Raw genomic sequence first — 23,150 nt, 5'->3', positions numbered from 1 at the left:
CTCGAAGTACACACATATTTATTTTCCATTAGAGTTAATGTTTATTGCACTGAGTGTTGTACGATCTGGCACCGAGATTACGAAAGCACCCATGTTTACTGCGTACCGTCCAGAACTGCACCTTTCACTGGTCAGACGGAATGTGATAGCAACAGGTTTACCGTCAAACAATATTGTTTCTAAAATCACCCTTACATTGCGTCCCTTTCAAACTAGAGTAGAAGGATCATTGGAGCGACAGTGAAATTAAAAGAAAGTAAGTTTTGCTTTCCAAGCAGTCCGTGATTCGATTTCCAACATGGGCAAAGGAAGAGATTCATCGTCCGTCCGCAGGACTGAGTGATTATAGTTTGTACCATGTCCTGCGTTGTCCTGTGTTATCTCGATAGTGACTTTGTGCCATGCTGATTACTGATCTTTTATTATATCTCGCTTCTATGCAACATCACAATTTGTAGTGAGGGAGAAGAAAGATACAAAAGGTTGTACTCATCTGTGAGGAAAAATAGGCCTATGCCTAAAATTCTCACCTTATACAGAGACCCTATAATATGGTACGGTACTTAACAGCATTATTTAAACAAGAGTTTTGTTTTACTGTTTGTAGGTATGAAGGACGATGATGGGAACTGGAATTACAATACTGGGTGTTCAGTTCAAAGTGTGTCATGGCTCGCTGTATGCCGTCATGTGGCTAGCCGATGAGCCTAGAGAATTCAATCTTCCTACACTTCCGCAGAGGTGTATTACCTATGTGCCAGAGAAGTTGCCTAGCAAGTACGGCGTTCATTCTGAAGAGTACTTACCGATACGTACGGTAACGCCGGTAGTGGCAGGAATGTGAACTGTTTCGAAACATGTACTGAGGTGAGTTTTATTTTCTTACTGTCGAGATATGGGGAGAGGGTTAAGACGATTACTTACGTATTTGTTGACATTAACTTCGACGGTCAACATGGACACGGAGCATTTGATTTGTATTGTGGAATTTTGCCGTACGCAACCGATGATAACAAATATCCTGCGTACGACTTGGCCGCGCAAAACATAGTTCGAAAGAGGTTATGGTAGCACACAGACTGTACAGACTGCCATCTGTTGCTACGACGTTCAAGTTATACCGTACACGTTCTCAAGTTCAGATTGAACGCCTTGATTAATAGGCAACTTCTCTGACATAAAAGCTGAAACTCGCTTCAAATCGCTGACTCATCAACAGTGACGTCATGACACACTTTGAAATGAACACCCAGTATAACCGAATGTGAACAACAGTTTTTTTTTTTTTTTCACAATTTCCTGATTATATCATTATGGAATATTTTCGTAGAAATGTCATTAATCTGGTAGATAAATTTAGAGCAACAGAGTGTACAGAAAGGAAGAAAAGTGTAATATGGCCAACAAAGTTGACAGAAGATGCTAGAGGAAGGATGTAGCGTGGTCCTAATAAGTCGGTCAAGAAGTTAGCTGTAGAAATTGGGGTTTCTTATGGAAGTGCTCACAAAATTCTCAGGAATAAATTAGGTTAGTAATGTGCTGGATAAAGTAGACATTACATAATGAATATAACCGCCTGAAGAGTTGAGTTTGTGAAAAAAAAAATGTTACTATTCTACTGTTTTTTGATAAAATACAGTAAAAGTAATGACCAAACTGAAAATCGTAATACTGTATTTCCCTTCCCTGTAACATACTGTAAATGGATACACTACTTTTCTCTCCTCCTATAGCTAGTAAAATGATTTGTTTACATATTGCACTAGCAACTCCAAACTCCTGTAATGGAAGGGGGTAACAGTGTTTCCGAGTATAGCCAGGTTAATGTTAAAAATGTTGGTAAAAATAAAGTGATGTCCCTGTACTCAGCAAGCAGTGACCAGAGCATTGGAATGGAAGCAACCAGATATATTTTGTTTAGTTTTTAATACTCTGACGCCCAAGATCAAGATAAGCCACTTGAAACTCAACGGTCCGTCACCGGCAGAGATATAATGCAACATCTATACACCGTCAGTGAGGCACACAACATGTATGGTCTACTACAGAGGTATCCAAAAAGCGTATCGTCATTCGTGCTCTCGATGCTGCCCGCCGAACACAGTGTGCTGTAAGACTAGAGAAGGGGGAGAGACTCGGACCTCAACAGATGAGAGCGATCATTGGGGGATCGCGGCAACGGTCTGCTTATGTTTATAAATAATAACATCAAAAGAATAAGAAATATCATACGTTTGTATATTATTTTGACATATATGAAGCTGGAGCCCCGTCTGTTGCTATAGACACAAACCATTGCAAATTCAACCTCTTCTGTTCTATGGTGCCTTTCAGTGCCTAGAAAAGCTCTTCTCCAGTTGTATTTTGTAATTACATCTAGAAGACATTCAGACACAGTAAAAATGTTCATTAACTCCTCGGATGAAAATGGCTAGGTGAGCTTTGTCATTTCTATCTGTGCTTTCGTCCAATGCAAGTGAGTAAGCTACAAACTGGTTAATTGTGGTTTCGACTTCAGATTCAATTGCATTTACAATCTCGAAATTCCTTCTCTGAACTGTAATTGGAAACAATTTAATTTTCTTAAACTTTGACTTTGTTCTGGACACAGTATTTTAGTAACGTCCTGTATGCACGATTTTACAAATGATGCTTACGTAAAGGGCTTCATAGATTTTCCAATATTCCAAGTTAGAACATAGCTAGCAAAAAGCTTTTTTTGTTTAAGAGTGAGGACACGTGTGTGATTTGTGTTTGTATTTTCTTGTTTTATATTTATCAAAATATTTATAGGCCTAAGCATTTCACCTAAAATGAAACAAAAACTATAAGTATGTAATGCGGAACTGAGTGCAAACGTATTGTAATATACTGATTATTATGTATAACCAACAGTCATACAGATAGCCCCAAAATAAATTATTCTCACATGTCCAACATGCCTGTAATTGTATGATATTCTTTGTGAAGAGTCGAGTATTGTCGTCGCATGTTGAATTTTAACACACCCTTAAGAATTTTCGAACAAATTAAGCATTTCCTATTCTCCCCACTAACACTAAAAATTTCTCTTTCTCTTCATCCTTGAATGTACTACGTCCATGATTAGAAGACATTGTGAAACGGTGGAACACGCCGACGAACACAGTGATAATGGCAGTCCGCCACTGCTCTTCGTTTGCGCATAAACATTGAGTACAGTACAGGTGGGGATGGGTGAGGCGGAGCGCGCTCATTACGTACTGGCTTCGGTTCCGTTCAGGGGCTTACTCGCGAGTACGGTTTTGGAGACGTCTGGTCTAGTATATACAGTCACGAAGCTTAGGATGATTTTTTGCATTTCTCGTGATAGTTGTTGGCCACTTGAAGCGCTGTGAGTACTAGGAACAACAGACTGTGCCACTGCCATCATATATTTCTCTAAATTGTAGTGTAATTGCATTAATAAAATTTAAAACAATGTACAGGGACATCATTTTATTTTACTAACATTTTTAATATTAACCTGTCTATACCTTTAGAGAACCGGAAACACCGTTCGCTACCTCCTTCCACGGCTGGAGTTCGATGATACTGGCGTTAAGCACAAACAAATCACTTTACTAGGTATAGGAAGGAAGAAAAGTACTTCATCCATTTACGTAAACTAGGAAATATCGCGATTTTGAGTTCGATAATTTTCATTAGGTTTTTGTTTAATCAAAATGCAGTACTGTATTAACAATAAGTGTTCTTACTTACGAACAGAGTTATCCATGTGGACGTATTCATTATGCAGTGTATATTATGTCTATAGCACATTAGCGTACAATATAGAGAATGAAGTTAAATTAAAAAATAATCATAATATGGATATTTAAACACATTTTTGAAAATGGTGGCCGTTCATTTCGATACAGGCTTCATTTCTTTTGTGCATATTATCGCACTATAGACTATTGCATCTAATTCCAATTGCCAGTTTCGTCCTTCGTACTAGTAACTCATGTTGAAATAATTCTGCACCTACTTTATAAAAGAGTACCTTACGTACTTTAAATTCAATCTTCACTTCTGCCCGACCCGAAAATATAAAATTACTCAGACATGCTATCTACTGTCCGTCCAAGTGGTTATGCCGCAGGATCGTAGAAAGGGGGGGGGGGAAATCACGTGACAGTTAATTACTTAACGAGGCCCTTTTATTTAAGTTATTTTAAACAGTTGTATAATATTACGTAGACCTCCAATTCCTAACAGAAATGAATGTTTTCAGAAAAGAGCTAAGACAGCCCAGCTTTTACAGAGGGGCGTGCAGAAGCAGGTGGGGGAAATCGGGATGCGACGTAGACAAACGGACAGTACCGGTGCAAAAATATGATTCAATATTGAAAGCTCTTTCGTCACTGGAAAACGCGAACATATTTCTGAAACGTACTATACTCACTAAGTCAGTGCTGTTTACTATATGCGGCCTTGATTCTGTCATGACCAAAGCTCGGAACTTGGGGACTTGTGTCGTGTGCATGAGTAAGGTTACAGGTACAACGTACACAAAGCTCACGCTGCAAGTGCTCAGGGACAGTCGTGTGTACTAAGAAAGTGGCCACATCGAATGCCGGGAAGAGGGACGAAGAAACTGTTATGTCGAAGCCAATGACATTCAGAGAATTAAAGGTAAACGGTCTGTTTGAGGAAATAGAAAATATGTGTTATTTCGAATGGGTATTATAGAAATTTGAAAATACATTTTGTTTTAAATTTAAGATACAGAATTTCGTGGAGAATTCGGAGGAGATACATTATTTTTTTCGAATGGAGAGTTTATATTTTCTAAGTTGTGCAACACACAAACTAGAGGCTAGAAACGAAATTCATTGAAAGGCATTGCAGTCCCTCAAATTGTAGAAAAATCTGTCCATAGGCATGGATCGAAACGTAGAGGGGCTTGCCCTAGTAGTGACACACTAATTGAAAACTTTTTTCGAGAAAAATTTAGGATATACTTCTCTTTCTCAGATACGAGATCAGCTAGCAACTGCTGAAAATCGAACAGAAAACAGTAACAGTGAAAAAATTCAGTATTTTAAGTCTACTACCGAAAAATCTTCGAATGTAGGTAGTCATACACTGTAATAAAATGTACACAGCAGAACAGTAAATTTGATATATCTCTCATTTTTATTTTTATTATATATATATATATATATATATATATATATATATATATATATGCTATGAAATTACGTGTTTCAACCTACCATAATATTATCAATATGTTGTCGCAGCCAGAAACCACTTTTGTAGCAGACCTGACAGTACCTCCGCACTGGAAGCGGGAGTTTGTTGACATTGAAGTCCGGTCGCTTAGTCACGTGCAAAGTCCCCAAGTTCCGAGCTTTGGTCATGACAGTAGAAGTGGTGAGAGTGAAGTACATTCAAAAACTCAGGTACAATAAAAATAGAAGTAAAAATAAAATGATGTCCCTGTATTAGACTGTGGTTACACCTCGCTTAAAAGTTAGAAATGTCTGCGCTTAACATGCCTGATCTAGGGCCATACAGAACATAACATTGACGAAATGCGCTTCTAAGGTGAGGACGCCTGTAAATGTCGCCCAGTGTTGAACGTTTCCTTGTGGGTCGACTTCACGTCTACCAACCTGCACTAGTAAACAAACGCGTGTACGTGAGGAATTTTAATTTAAATGTCAAATGCAAATGTATTACCACGTAACTGGAACATGGTTTCACGGCAGATCCCGCCCAAATTCATGACGGAAAAGATCTTGCTACATGGACTTTTTAACAAACGAGCCTTCCAAACCTCGTAAAGAGTTGCCCAACCGAACCAAACTCATTCGATAAAGGAGTGGAGAACAGACAAATATATCGAATTTTGCCAACAACAAGAGACAGAACTTAAGAGGACAGAAAACATGCACGTATGATACCCAGTTGGAAAAAAAATGGCATTTTCAAATAATCTAGATTTTTAGAACATTCAAATACTATAAATTTGTTATCTACGGATCAATATATTGTTCAGGGAAAACGTCTGCTTGTAATAGCTTATATACAGGGACATCATTTTATTTTTACTAACATTTCTAATATTAACCTGACTATACCTTTGGATCAACGATTAAGAACCGGAAACCCCTTCCACGACTGGAGTTCGATGATACTGGCGTAATACACAAACAAATCACTTTACTAGATATAGGAGGGAAGAAAAGTAGTTCACTCATTTACGTAAACTAGGAAATATCGTGATTTTGAGTTTGGTAATTTTCATTAGGTTTTTGTTTAATCAAAATACAGTACAGTATTAACAATGAGTGTTTTTACTCACGAACTGAGCTGTCCATGTGGACGTATTCATTATGCAGTGTATATTATACTGTCTACAACACAATAGCGTACAATATAGAGAATGAAGTTAAACTGAAAAATAATCATAATATGGATATTTAAACACATATTTGAAAACGGTGGCCATTTATTTCGATACAGGCTTCAGTTCTAATGTGCATATTATCGCACTACAGACTATTGTACGTAATTCCAATTACCAGGTTCGTACTTCGTATCAGTAACTCGTGTTGAAATAATTCTGTACCTACTCTATAAAAGAGACCTTACGTACTGTAAAATAAATCTTCACTTCTGCCCAATCCGAAAAGATAAAATTACTCAGACATGCTATCTACTGTCCGTCCAAGTGGTTACGTCGCAGGGTCGTAGAAAGGGAGGAAATCACGTGACAATTACTTAACGAGGCCCTTTTATTTAAGTTATTTTAAACAATTGTATGGGTATAATATTACGTAGACGTCCAATTCTTAACAGAAATTAATGTTCTCAGAAAAGAGCTAAGACAGCCCAGCCACTAGCATTTACTGGTAGGCGTAGACAAATGGAAAATGATTCGGTATTGAAAGCTCGTTCGTCACTGGTAAACGCGAACATATTTTGGAACGTACTGTTTACTATGACCGTACGGCTACTATGACTATATATGCGGTCTTGGATCTGTGTGGAGGACGGTTGAACTTCATTAGTGGAAGGGGTGGGAGCGAAGTACATTCACAAACTCAGGTACAATAAAAATTGAAGTAAAAATAAAATGATGTCCCTGTACTTTGCAGACAAGAATAGAGACAATTTGACAACAAATCCCTGACTATTAATAGTGCACTAACCACAAACAAGGAACTTAAATGTAGCATTTGAGTAAATTATAGAACACAAAACTTCATCTCTATCAACCTATAATACTTCTATATATTATTTTAATGTACCGAAGTACATATGAAGATATTCTGCGTCATCGTATAATATTTCTGTTAATAACAATTAAAAATGTTAAGTTTTTTTTATTAGGATATTCATTCATAAAGTATTTAGGCCTATTATGTCTCTAAATTATTCAGGTATCCGGAAATTACACATTAACTCATTTGAAACAATTTTTCTTACGAAAATACATGCGTTTGAGACCTCTAGGTTGTTTAAAAGCTGTGATTGTTTCGCTGGAATTGGTCATCATTAATGCTCGGATTTCTATAGCCTAAAAACTGGAAATATGCATGCACTTATGCCCGAAAAAAATACAAAAATATGACATAAAAACTTGGAAATATGACGTATAACAATTGGTAGAAAACTTTTCATAGGACTACATCATTCCACAAAATTGTTTTTTGGATATTAACTCCTTTATGGATTGTTCAGCCTATAAAAATCACTGCCTACTGGATCGCATCCTATAGATGCGTAAACTGCCTGCTCAATCAAAGTTATTTTGCCGCTAGGTGGCAGGCAGTGCCCACCGCTATTAACATTATCAGTATATGCAAAGTCACTACCTGCCACCTAGCGGTTACTCGCGCATAACCGTTGATTAGGTAGGCAGTGTAAGCAGCCGTAGGATGTGATCCAGCAGGCAGTGTATAAAAATAGAAGGGGGAACAGAGGGGTCGAAATTCCCAACGTCTGTTCACTGAGTGACGTTCTTCACAGGTATTTAACAGGGTCACTGTTTATGAATTATCACCTGGAACCTCTTAAACGTCATATGCAGGTCTAGCTGTTTCGGGCCCGTGGACGTAAGGTTAATGCTACATTTACTATAGCATACTAGATGCTGGTCGCGTGGCATAAGCAGATGGTCATATAAACAAAGGTATATACGCACCGGTGCACGAACAGTTCTAGGAGGCTACGACTACATACCTACTACTTACGCAGACTACAAGTTGTTCCTAAAATAGGTAGTCAAGTCTAAGTTGCACATCCGTTTAAGGACACGTAACCTGAAATAACATTAAATCTCTACATACCTTAATTACATATCTACATATTTAAAGAACATATGAATAATTTAATAATAAATTAAGTTATGTATATAATTTATCTACAAGACAGTGAAGAGTCGACTTTCTGAAAAGCCGATGTACACACATTTTCGAAATGGATTAAGATTGAAATTCGATGTTTTCCCTATTCCAATATTCTATAAATGATTGTACCATGAAAAGACTGATGTTTGTGTACTTATAGAACTTAAACCGTTCAACATTTGTAAATGCCTTACAATAGGATTTTTTAATCGATTTTCTTGAATTTTACACATTTGGAAAAGTCAATTTTGCCGTCCGGTATTGTGTGTGACGTGCAATGCATGCTTGCAGCATCCTTATTTTCCATTAATCCAATATGTTTTTTATATCCTATCTTAGTATTACAATGGGCCTATATATTTGCGTTTTCGTCCTCTGCTAACTGAACGACAAATCTTGCACTGAATTGCTTACTGTCCAATTCCTTCACTTGCAATATCTTACTTAATATTTATTCGTTGGAGCATATTGTTTCCGTTGTATGCACTGAAGGACTGAACTCCCGGTATATACATATACATACAGGGACATCATTTTAGTTTTACTAATATTTTTAATATTAACTTGTCTATACCTCTGGATCAACGATGTTTGCTATACCGTTCCACGACTGGAGTTCGATGATACCGGCGTAATATACTAGGTATAGGAGGGAAGAAAAGTAGTTCATTTACGTAAACTAGGAAATATCGCGATTTTGAGTTTGATCATTTTCATTAGGTTTTTGTTTAATCAAAATACAGTACAGTATTAACAATGAGTGTTTTTACTCACGAACTGAGCTGTCCATGTGGACGTATTCATTATGCAGTGTATATTATACTGTCTACAGCACATTAGCGTACAATATAGAGAATGAAGTTAAATTCAAAAATAATCATAATATGGATATTTAAACACATTTTTGGAAATGGTGGCCGTTCATTTCGATACAGGCTTTAGTTCTAATGTGCATATTATCGCACTATAGATTACTGTACCTAATCCCAATTACTAGTTTCGTCCTTCGTACCAGTAACTCATGTTGAAATAATTCTGTACCTACTCTATAAAAGAGTATCTTACGTACTGTAAATTCAATCTTCACTTCTGCCCGACCCGCACAGATAAAATTACTCAGACATGCTATCTACTGTCCGTCCAAGTGGTTATGTCGTAGGGTGGTAAAACGAGGAAATCACGTGACAGTTAATCACTTAACAAGGCCCTTTTATTTAAGTTATTTTAAACAGTTGTATAATATTACGTAGACGTCCAATTCCTAACAGAAATTAATGTTCTAGAAAGGAGCTAAGACAGCCCAGCCACTAGCTGGCGAATAAAAGCTGGTGGGGGAAACCGGGATACGACGTAGGCAAATGGACGACAGTACCTGTGCGAAAATGACTCAATATTGAAAGCTCTTTCGTCACTGGAAAACGCGAACATATTTTTGGAACGTACTGTTTACTATGACCGTAAGGCTACTATGACTGTATATGCAGTCTTGGTTCTGTGTAGAGGACGGTTAAACTTCATTAGTAGACGGGGTGGGAGTGAAGTACATTTAAAAACTCAGGTACAATAAAAATTGAAGTAAAAATAAAATGATGTCCCTGTATGTATATATATATATATATATATATATATATATATATATATATATATAGTCTCCTTAAGATAACTGTACTCTGTGGTTGCCTTAAGCTAAGTGTATACAGGGACTGCATGACGTAGATCAGTAATCACAACCCTATGTGCACATAACCGCCAATCCTTATCATAGTCGGCCTGGTCTTCTATACCCGAGGTTGCGGGTTCGATTCCGGGCCAGGTCGATGGCATTTAAGTGTGCTTAAATACGACAGGCTCATGTCAGTAGATTTACTGGCATGTAATAGAACTCCTGCGGGACAAAATTCCGGCACACCGGCGACGCTGATATAACCTGGGCAGTTGCGAACGTCGTTAAATAAAACATAACATTTTTTTTTTAACATTCCTTATCATTTCTTTGGGAGAGGTGAAGGGAAGACCGACCAGCAACAATCTGGCCGTATTCCTAACATTCTTTTGTTCTTTGTGTTCTGACAACTTACTGCTGGCGAATCCAGTTACTTCAAACTTAATTTCACCACAAAATATTTATAAGGAAAGAAAATCCAAGGCACATAACCAAATGCAAACAAAATCTCTTGTCATTATTGTCACAAAACGTGTGAATAGTAGGCCTATACGTAGACAACTGTTAAAACGATTAATAAATTGTAATATGACTAATTGCGCCAATTAGCCATTTTGGGCCCCTTGAAATGAATATCCATTATTTCAGAAAAATAATTGTTTTAAAGCATCGTTATTAAAAAGGTTTTGGACAAGCTGTACTTATATTTTTCCTTTCTTGCGTGTAGTTTTAAGCACAGATCATTTTGTGGGTCAGAGAGCACAATAAATACGCACACAGCACGGAAAAAAAGACGGTTAAAACCTATACAATCAGCATTATTAACACATTACATTTCATCAGCAATAATTTGGGACATTGACCCTTAAAAGTACATGAAGTCATGCAAAATAGGGCTAGGCAAGCAAGTATATTCACACTCGGTTTCTTGTAAAGAGCCTAGACTATTACTGCTCCTTTTGTTTTCCTGGAGACAGCTTAATTTCGATTATCTGCAATTATCCATATCGTATGGTTTTATTTTAAACACGCTTCCAATTTAGAGTTACAGAAATAATAATAATAATAATAATAATAATAATAATAATAATAATAATAACAATATATACTAATAATAAATCTGTAGCCGAAATTTTTCTGGTAATTTTCGAATAATAATAATAATAATAATAATAATAATAATAATAATAATAATAATAATAATAATAATAATAATATATACTAATAATAATATATACTAATAATAAATCTGTGGCCGAAATTTTTCTGGTAATTTTCGAATAATAATAATAATAATAATAATAATAATAATAATAATAATAATAATAATAATAATAATAATATATACTAATAATAAATCTGTAGCCGAAATTTTTCTGGTAATTTTCGAATAATAATAATAATAATAATAATAATAATAATAATAATAATAATAATAACAATATATACTAATAATAAATCTGTAGCCGAAATTTTTCTGGTAATTTTCGAATAATAATAATAATAATAATAATAATAATAATAATAATAATAATAATAATAATAATAATAATAATAATAATAATATACTAATAATAAATCTGTAGCCGAAATTTTTCTGGTAATTTTCGAATAATAATAATAATAATAATAATAATAATAATAATAATAATAATAATAATAATAATAATAATAATAAATCTGTAGCCGAAATTATTCTGGTAATTTTCGATTTTCCAAAAATAATTGGTCCTAACTTATATAATTAACCACCCTGAAACGGAAAATCGCTTTTTTGAAATTTTTGTTTGTCTGTCTGTCTGTCTGTCTGTATGTATGTTTGTTACCTTTTCACGCGATAATGGCTGGACGGATTTCGATAAAAATTGGAATATAAATTAAGTTCGTTGTAACTTAGATTTTAAGCTATATGGCATTCAAAATACATTATTTAAAAGGGGGGTTATAAGGGGACCTGAATTAAATAAATCGAAATATCTCGCTTATTATTGATTTTTGTGAAATATGTTACATAACAAAAGTTTCTTTAAAAATGATTTCCGATACGTTTTATTCCTTGCAAAATTTTGATAGGACTGATATTTAATGAGATAAATGAGTTTTAAAATTAAAATAACGCCATCTAAGACGGTGTAATGAAATGAAAACAAATGACTACTTCTATAAGGGGCCTTGGACAACAAAAATAGAAAGCTATGAAACATAGCCTACAGAGAATGTTTCTGTGTTTGTATGAAGTAATATCGAAAGCTAAATTAACCGATTTATATAATTAATTATTATTTCACCATTGGAAAGTGTAGTTTCTCTAGATGGACATAATGCTATAATGTTATTACAGTAACTTCTGAGTGCTCTCTGGACCAAAATGATCGCATTTTAATTATTTAAATACAAAATACGATTTAAATTAAGTAACATATTAAACGATTTATCCTTCTATCAAACACGAATGTTCCCTGGATCAAACGTCCTATTTTAATTGTAATTACTGTATATTTATTTCTAACAGGTGCAGCGGAGCGCACGGGTACGGCTAGTAATAATAATAATAATAATAATAATAATAATAATAATAATAATAATAATAATACACTGTTACGCTGATTTAGTAGAATGCGTTTGAGTCTAAAGAAAGCAACAAACAGTACAACGTTGTCTGTTGCGATGAGAATCCAAGCCCCCATATACCGTTAAGGCAACATGTCACAAACACTTTCAAGTCTGACTATTTCTGAGAAAGTAAATATTAATCAACGCCTTGAAAACGGCACAAATAGGCCTATTAAGGATATTAGCTGGAGAGGTTAAGTAATTATTTACTTATTTTTACTTACGGTACTTATTGAATTTTTTATTTAAATCTATCACGTATTTTTATTTGTTTATTTTTATTTAGTTATTTACTTATTTAGTTTTGTTTAGTTATTTATTTGTATTTATTTACGGTATTTATATTTATTTTTAATTAGGTATTCATTTTTTATTTATCTATTTTTTTATTTATTTACTTGTTCACAAAGTTGCTGCCCATGGGAGACTGGACTACGCTACACCCACGGAAATGAGATGATAATGGAGATTTGTTGGGTTGTCATGGCAACCGAAGCTCCCGGAGAAAACCCGTGTTACCTGGACCACGGGCTTGCCCAACACAAGTTATAAATCGGAGGTACACCGGGATCGAACCCGGGTTCACAGGATTAGAAGTCCAAGGCTCTAGCCACTAGACTACACATTATGTTTCGTATCACATCATGTGATCACTGACTGAATCTATACAAATAATAAATCTGTAGCCGAAAATTTTCTGGTAATTTTCGATTTTCCAAAAATAATTGGTCCTAACATATATAATTAACCACCCTGAAACCGAAAATCGCATTTTTGAAATTTTTGTTTGTATGTCTGTCTGTATGTTTGTTACCTTTTCACGCGATAATGGCTGAACCGATTTATATGAAAATTGGAATATAAATTAAGTTCGTTGTAACTTAGATTTTAAGCTATATGGCATTCAAAATACTTTATTTAAAAGGGGGGTTATAAGGAGGCCTGAATTAAATAAATCGAAATATCTTGCTTATTATTGATTTTTGTGAAAAATGTTACATGACAAACGTTTTTTGCAAAAATGATTTCTGATAAGTTTTATTCTTTACAAAATTTTGATAGGACTGATATTTAATGAGATAAATGAGTTTTAAAATTAAAATAACGCCATCTAAGACAGTGCAATGAGTTAAGAACAAATGACTTCGTCTATAAGGGGCCTTGGACAACAACAATCGAAAGCTATTAAACATAGCCTACAGAAATGTTTCTGTGTTTGTATGAAGTAATATCGGAAGCTAAATTAACCGATTTGTATAATTAATTATTATTTCACCATTGGAAAGTGTAGTTTCTCTGGATGGACATAATGCTATAATGTTATTACAGTAACGTCTGAGTAAATCGAGGACAGGTAAGATTAAAATAGCTTCTTATACACAGAAAATAGGCTATTTTATACATTCGTTTTCTGTATTTCTTAAAATAATATTTATGTACACTCATTTCAATCTCAGAGAATTAACGAACAACGAGAGTGTATTCATTTAGTATGCAGTAATAATACGTTAGCTTAGCAATCCATTATTTTATAATTCAAATTTTAACTATGCTCAATTGAATCGTGTTAAAATACATGAAATAGATATGCAATAAATGCAATGCAAAAAAAATTGGGTAATAAGCGAAGCATATTATCTTGCGCTGTTGTAAAAGCTGTTCCCTGGATCAAACGTCCTATTTTAATTATCTAATTACTTTATATTTATTTCTAACAGGTGCAGCGGAGCGCACGGGTATGGCTAGTAAATAAATAAGTAGGTACGTAAACAAAATTTAATCCAGAGCAGTTGAGAAAGGCCAATGCAAGTGCGTTCAATAACGATTGAAGTCATTTATAAGTATTCTAGATTTTATCCCTCATGTTTTCTAGTAGTCATCTGCTTACATTTTGTAATATATTATTACAAATTGTAACGTCGATTGGTACGCACCATTGGAAGAGACACCTACAGTACATATTATTGCAATAGATGTAGAATGAGTAATAACAATATAATCGTATTGTGGTAAAATTGGGCTACTGTTACTATTTGTCTAAATTAAGATAAGACGGTGCTATAAACAAATGTGAATTGGCTCACAGGAGGAGGAAAGGCTCCTAATTTATTATGGACACTGCCGCGTGATTAGCTGAACTACTATATAAATTGAAAATACTATACACTTAAAATTAACACCAACAAAAACCAAAGTTTATGCGGAAGTATTCGATATTTTACATTGAGTTCCCAAGCAATGTGTTGAACCAAAAAAGGTTATTCATATTAGCATAATTCGATAACTGAATAGGCCTTATCTAATTTTTACGATTTGTTCCTACAAAGCACAACGCAATCATAACATGAAACGGGTATCTAAAGAAATAGGGAACGAATTAAAAGTTCACATTTTGCACAGTTTATGTAGGTTTACATATTAAATTGATGCTAAGCATTTTGTTCGGGGATATTTGTTTAAAAAACTATACTCTTATAAATCTAGGCCCTATATCTATACTAATACTGAATCTGTAGCCGAAATTTTTCTGGTAATTTTCGCTTTTCCAAAAATAATTGGTCCTAACATGTATAATTAGCCATCCTGAAACCGAAAATCGCTTTTTTGAAATTTTTGTTTGTATATCTGTCTGTCTGTATGTTTGTTACCTTTTCACGCGATAATGGCTGAACCGATTTAGCCTATATGAAAATTGGAATTTAAATGAAGTTCGTTGTAACTTAGATTTTGGGCTATATGGCATTCAAAATACTTTATTTAAAAGGGAGGGGTTATAAGGGGGCTTGAATTAAATAAATCGAAATATCTCCCTTATTATTGATTTTCGTGAAAAATGTTACATAACAAAAGTTTCTTTAAAAATGATTTCCGATAAGTTTTATTCTAGAAAAATTTTGATAGGACTGATATTTAATGAGATAAATGAGTTTTAAAATTAAAATAAAATTATTGGCCTGTAATGAAATGAAAACAAACGACTTCATCTATAAGGGGCCTTGGACAACAACAATCGAAAGCTATTAAACATAGCCTACAGAGAATGTTCCTGTGTTTGTATGAAGTAATATCGAAAGCTAATTATATAAAAGACTTTTAAAATAACAATACAATACATTTATACCGCCACCTCAGATTATAGCGTTGCTGTTCCTGCAATAATTCCTATGTGCAAAATATAAAACTTTTGAGTAGGAAGAAAAAACACATTTATTCATTCCGTGGCAATGGTAGGCCTACATAGGAGATCGTGAATTCTTACATTTTCGAAAGAAAGAAATATAATTATATAGGCCTATCACTATTTAAGTTATTTGAAGGGGTCAGAACCATTTACTGAAGACGTAAAAACAAGGGTTAAAATTAGGTTACCATAACACAATGGAAACATATAGCAACTAATATAAAGTATACACATTAAAACTAAATGATATGTCAATCTTCATTAAACTATGGTTGCATGTAATAACAATTAAGAAACATGTTAAGGGAATTGTCATTGCACCAAATGATCTCTGGATCAAAATGATCACATTCTAATTTTCTTTAATAAAATTTAAATTACGTAACATAATAAACGATTTATCCTTCTATCAAACCTGGATCAAATGTCCTATTTTAATTATGTAATTACTTTATATTTATTTCTAACGGGTGCAGCGGAGCGCACGGGTACGGCTAGTGTTGTAATATTGTATCAATTATTTTAAGAGTTTTAAAGTTTGTTTATATTTCAACCAACACACACACACAAATAATAATTGGTATAACACTATTTGAAGTTGGGTGATTCGTAGCATTTCCGGTACGCAAACAAAACACGAAACCCAGAATTGATGAGGAACAACGGAGTTTGCAAGAGCGGAACGCAATCTGAAGAAATCCAAGGACAAAAAGGGTACGCGCCCAACTGTCAGACTTACTCACCTTACTGAGCAATGGGCACCAAGAGGTCAGCGAACGGTCAATCGACAAGCCAGCGACGTAGCGTAACGTAGACTTCCAATCACTGCTTCAATCCCAACAATAACACTTTCCACAGGTGATAACAATGTGACAAAAGAACAAAGAACTTGTTTTGCTCTACAGGTCAAAAAAACACAACACCACACTGTTCCACGAACTGTAAATAGAGAAATATCAATCCTCACACGCAGTAGAATTCATAATTTACAATGACAAATCTTGTAATTCACGAGAAATCTTGGTCCATATTGAACACTTCACAACGATGTTTTCGCCTGTTGAATAGTTTGTCTTTGTAGTAGAATTAAAATAATCCAAGTGTTAGCTTGTCACGAATTCACGTGTTGTGCAGTTTTGCTAGCATTCTTCTAAAGGAAGTTTCGCGGCATAGAAAGTAAATAGCATGGTGCTTTACGAACACGCGATCCGCTACACGGAGTAGACACTACAGAAATGCCGCGGGCTCGGCCTCCGTATTTCTCTCATCGGATTGGCCGCCATACAGAACCTGACGTCACAGATGTATTTTTGTACCTGATCGCTGGAGAGCGTTGCTGCTTGCATTCAGTTTCATGGTCTCTGGAACTCTGTGTAAGGTTACAGATAAAAATCATGGATACTTATAAGTCACTGACATCGTTGTGACTACGGAAATGTATGTGATCAATCAGAGCCACCTACATTTAGATCAACTAATTATGAAGCCCATTGCGAAAAGCGGGTAATTTAAATATTTTCTGAGCTTCATGGCTTCATGACATTGTGAATAACAAATTAAAATAACACTTGAATCTTTATAATTATGAACATGCAATGTATGAAAAATAAATATGATATCATTCAGTGATTTCTCTCACATAGAAAATGTTATAATAATGTTTATGCTTGACCATGCCGAAATGTAGTAATTATATACCTGGTAGCAGCCCTTTAATGGACCTCATTAAAGTACACCTATTCATTAAAGTTCAGGTGTTCCACCAATCAGAAAACACCCTTGTAGCAATATGAAAGCGCAAGTATCGAATTCTCGGATATGCAATCGAAAGACAATTAGCGAAAAGTCACGGAGGCTGGAAATCCAATACTGCAGCAGAAGGTTATGTTCTGTTACTATAATAATTAGCGTTAATTGTAAATAATATTCAAATAAATTCAATTTGTCATCTCGTTTTTCAATGTCTAAATCAATTTCAAGGTTATATCAAGATTAATGTTTATTTTACTCTCTAGATTATATCAAGGTCAATGACATTTGTTTCTCGGAAAAAACCAATACTTTCGCGTCTGCGCACATCTCACAATTTACGATATTGCACAAGGTCAGTTCCGCTCCCCAGTCAGATAAGAATAACATGAATACTTATGAATAATTTCAAGTTAGAAATATGGTCGAGCATAAAAAGTCGCATGAAACTTGCCTATAATGATAATTAAGACGCTCGTATGAAAATTATGAAACTCGCTTGCACTCGTTTCATAAACATACTCGCGTCTTAATTACTACCATTATAGGGTCGTTGCATAATGTACTATTATGTGAAGATTGACAGATGCAGGCAGACACATGGTAGCTCAAACGGTAAGATGACAATATAGCATCGTTTGCCTAATAAAACGAAGCTGCGTTGGGGAGTACGTTCAATTCCCTGTTGGGTAATTACCTGCCTGGATTTTTCTTTTCTGAGATTTTCCACAACTAAAAGTGAATACAAGGTAATCGTAAGGAGAAGCCTCGATCTCCTTTTGTCAAATAACATGTCACTATTGTACGCCATTTCTCATGAAATTTTGGCCAGTGTATGGGACCAGTGCCCACCAGCATCGCGATGCACTTGGGGAGCTACGATAGGTAGCGAAATCCTGTTACGCAAACCAGCTATAACACCTGGGGGGGCTCATCGTGCTAACAAGATACCTCCATTCTGGTTGGATGATCGTCCACCTCTGCTTCGGTATGTGGCCGTGAGGCCAGTAGCCGGCTGGTCGGTCTTGGCCCTTTGTAGGCTGTAGTGCCACGTATTATTATTATTATTATTATTATTATTATTATTATTGTTGTTGTTGTTGTTGTTGTTGTTGTTGTTGTTGTATGTCGAGGATGTCCTTCATCACCTACTCTGTTCAACATCTACTTGGAGGACTTAGTGAAGAACTGTTTTCAGAACATGGGAGGAGTGGTAGTAGGAGGAAGAAGAATAAAGTGTATAAGATTTGCTGATGGTATGACGTTGTTAGCAGAAGAGGAGACGATACTAAGGGATATGCTACTGGAGCTAAATGACAGCTGTGAGCAGTATGGGATGAAGACGAAGACTATGGTCATAGGAACAAAAATAAAGAAGATAAACATGCAAATTCTAAATGAGGCAGTAGAGCAAGTGGACAGCTTCAAATACTTGGGGTGTACTATAAGCAGTAACATGAGCTGCTGCCTGGAAGTCAAAAGGAGGATAGCAATGGTAAAGGAAGCTTTTAATAAAAAAAGGAGCATCTTCTGCGGACTTCTGGAGAAAGAACTAAGGAAGATACTAGTGAAGTGCTTTGTGTGGAGTGTAGCATTATATGGGGGCAGAAATATGGACATTACGACGAAGTGAAGAGAAACGAATATAAGCATTTTAAATGTGGAGCGTGTAAAATGGACAGACAGAAAAAGAAATGAAGCTGTGTTGGAAAGAGTGGGTGAAGAAAGAATGATACTGAAACTGATTAGGAAAAAAAGAGAACTTGGTTGCGTCACTGGCTAAGAAGAAACTGCCTACTGAAGGATGCACTGGAAGGAATGGTGAACGGGAGAAGAGTTCGGGTGCAGAAGAAGATATCAGATGATAGACGACATTAAGATATATGGATCATATGAGGAGACAAATAAGAAGGTAGAAAATAGGAGAGACTGGAAGATGCTGGGTTTGCAGTGAAAGACCTGTCCTTGGGCAGAAAACTATGAATGAAAAAAAAAGACTCAATTCAGGTATTCTATTCTCCAAAAAGTATTCATATGTGATTCATACAGAATCGGCTCGTGCTGTAAGATTATTTCAAGAGATTCCCTGGTGTCCAAGTTCCAAATCGAAGTTCGATTCAAAGATTGGTAAATAAATTTCGTGAAACGGAAAGTGTTCTCGGTAAGAAGCGTAGACAACCACGTACAGTACGCACAGAAGAAACTTTAAATAACATTGGACATGGCTCTGGAAAATTCCCCTAGAAAGTCTTCGACGTGTTTCTCAGCAAATGGGAATTTCCTATGGCTCTGTTCGAACGGCTACGAAGTTACTGAAGCTATACTTGTTTTTTTTTTTTAAGATGGGACATGACAGGAGCATTGCGATCGAAAAAACAACTGAATGTCACATAGCGTGGTAGGCCTGTTGCTATGGTAACAACGGTTGAGTTGCCAAACTTACAATTCCCACGTGGCGAGTACTTAATAGCTCTCTTGGCGACATTTATTGTGCACACAATGTTAGCATTGGTAGGTTTCGTCTTTGATTCTCTGTCGATTTTTGTATTGTTTTCTTACCTTCGCGTCAATTGCCAATGAATCTTTTAACGTCAGCCATCTTAACGACAATTGCTAGCTTCAATCAGCTGGCAGCGTGGTAGTCCATGTTGGCAACATGGAACTGTAGTTCCAAGCTCGGCCGCTCAACTGTCATGTTCCATCCGTCTTTGGTTCCATCTTCAAAAAAACAAGTATAAATCCCTTGCCTGATATGAATGAGTAAATTACATTTATTTTATTTTTTAAGTGTTTATAGAAATAACTTATACGACAAACTGTAGTTAGATTTTTAGGTAAGTGTTTATTAGGCCTACTGTTTATTAGTAGTAACTTACGCGATAAACTGTAGATAGACTTTTTGTGCTTATTATAGTCCCGACGCTGTTATTCCCGGTGTGACTCCTCCTCTTTGCTTACGTCTTAGGAAGTGAAGGCTCTATAAAGTCTAGGTAGGTAGTATCGTTCGCCATTTTTGTTCTTTCGTTCCCGAGCTACCATACGAGGAATCTATTTGCCACACCGTTAAACATTATCATGTCGTAGCTCCTATGATAATAAATCAAACGCACTGTAATTCAGCAAATAATTGAGCGGCAAATGACGTCTTCGTATGCTTTCTGCGAACGCCAACGAAAGAGCCATAATGGCGGGCGATTATATTAAGTATTTATCGAGCCTTAAGAAATGAATAACGTCTTCATAAGCGAATCACAAGACGCACACGTTTAAATGTAGCCGACCTGCAACGCGATTGGCTGCCGGAAATTAGAGCGATGGGACTTTTTTATAGTATTAACTTATGCGATAAACTATAGGAAGATTTTCTGCGGACTTTCTGACACCCGTTTACCGCAGCTTGACTCGCCCGAGACCAGCAAGCAGTGAAAGCGGGCGCGCGGAGGATTGTTCACCCAGTAGTTTATGGGGCATAAAATGAGCCATCTGTACCTAACTGCTTATATAGCTATCTAAATCCTTAGAAACAAGGTTATTATTTATTTTATTGTAATATGTCTAGCTTATATAAAAACAATCATTTTCCTAAGTGTTTTAATTTTTAAAACATTTTCTAATAACTTGATCTTCAAAAATTGTTTTTAATTTCATTATCATGGGCAGTGTACTCTTTTTTTTAATAGACGTAAAAGCAAATGATCAAACCACTGCCTGCTGGATCGCATCTTATGGCTGCGTATCGTTTAGAAAAAAAAATAAGTTCAGTATTAATAGTTATATATATTAAGCATTGTGAAAGGATCCGGACACCCTGGGCCATCGTTTCCCTAAGCCATTGTCTTTCAGTTACTTAAGGACATCGTAACAATAGGATATTTTGCATATACTAATAATGTTAATAACGGTGGGCGCTACCTGCCACCTAGCGGGAAAATAACTTATTTCATTACTCGCACATAAGCACTGATTGAGCAGGCAGTGTAAACAGCCATAGGATATGATCTAGCAGGCAGTGGATGAAACATTTTCTTGTCCTTGCATTGACCTGACGTACTTTTTCAAAGAGAACATGAATGTATGAAACAGTTACGATTAGTCTAATCAGTTTAAGAGTCTTAGACAAATTTAAACTCACTTTGTCAACTAATAGACTGAAGCCAGCTCATTGCTCAGATCTTTGCTGGACCCATTTAATCTATGTAGGGTGTAGCACAATTACCTAAGAAGCTTGTGTTGCTATGGTTACTTTGTTGTTTGTTTGGCTTATCCCACAGCTCAATTGAGTTTAATAGAACCTTTTAAACTAAAAGGTAAAAGTTCATTACATAGAGTATGGACATAGGATGTGGGGATGTGTACTCAAATGAAGCTCCCAGAGAGAAAACAGACCTCCCACTAGTGTTGCAGAAATACCGTATAATACCGTACAATGCCGAAATGCAGTGTATAAACCGTATTAATCCTACTATCATTGGCAGGGTTTTAAATAGTAATATGCGTTACAAGAGCGGTATGTTGAAGTTTTCATATTCGAGGAAAAGTTTGAAAAAGAGAAACGTAGTTGAGCTTTTTTAATTTCCGAGAATTGAAAGAAAACATACCGCTCGTGTATCGTACATTATTTTGTGCGAAGATCGTTTATTACATACCTGAAAGAGGAATTTTTAATTAGTTGCAATGAAATCTCCATCTTGGTTTCTGTTCAATGACAGCAAATTTCTAAAACAAAAATATCTATCTTCAACATTGTTGCTTTAAAATGTTTTCTGTGTTTACTATACTCCAGCAGGCCCTGATATACGTCTGTCTTTCTTTTCTCCCAGTCCATAAATGCGAACTTAAAACAAACGGTAAGGTTATGTAATGATTTATTTTTCATTTTAATATTTTAACAATATTATTTATATAACAGATTGCAGTAATAACATCGGCATCTGGAATCTTGTTGATTTTTTCACGGCTTCCTTAATGTTACTTGCATCACGAATCCAGTAACTTCAGTGGAGTTGTAGAGTTTACTTAATTTTTGCAAATATTTAAAAACAATAATTAACAGTGCAATTTAGGTGAAATTGCAGTGGTAAGTTTCCAATTTATAATTATTACTATGTTGAACGTCTCTAAAAATAATATGTTAAAAGCCTAAAGCAGTAAAATCAATATGTCACTTAAGCAGTAAGAAGAGGGAAATTGTTATGTGTGTTACGTTGGGAATACTGAATGTGGAATTTTATACTTACCGCGAATTGGTTTTGTGCGGAAACCAAGCAAATACGCACGATCTCGCACAAAATACGTTTAATCTTGTTGAATAGGCCTAGATAAAGGCTTTGTTTTAAACCGTTTAAAACCCTGTAAGAATGGTTCATTCATTCAGGGTGTGACGCAACTTTGAATACTGGTTACTGATCTATATAAAACCGGAAAGTGCTGTTTATTTTGTCAAACCGAAGAGTCTAGTGAGTAGAATGCGTCCCGATCGGAAGTGTCAATGGTAAGACAGAGGTAACTTGTACCTAAATATTGTGAGACTAGTTATCATAATTCTCTGGCATCACGACTA

General features: G+C 35.4%; 1 protein-coding gene across 1 annotated transcript in view; it reads right to left on the bottom strand.

Annotated features, from left to right (window-relative positions):
- The window catches only part of LOC138700401 (putative ferric-chelate reductase 1 homolog), a 421,089-nt gene extending 404,002 nt beyond the window's left edge, over positions 1-17,087 (bottom strand). The window contains exon 1 of the mRNA XM_069827014.1: positions 16,585-17,087. The gene's annotated coding sequence lies outside the window, so the exon portion shown is untranslated. The remainder of the gene's footprint in view (positions 1-16,584) is intronic.
- Between the last annotated feature and the right edge of the window lie 6,063 nt (positions 17,088-23,150).

Source organism: Periplaneta americana, chromosome 5 (assembly GCF_040183065.1).
Source record: "Periplaneta americana isolate PAMFEO1 chromosome 5, P.americana_PAMFEO1_priV1, whole genome shotgun sequence".
Taxonomy (NCBI): Eukaryota; Metazoa; Arthropoda; class Insecta; order Blattodea; family Blattidae; genus Periplaneta; species Periplaneta americana.
Note: the sequence above shows the minus strand (reverse complement) of the source record. Positions and strands in the feature narration are given on the sequence as shown.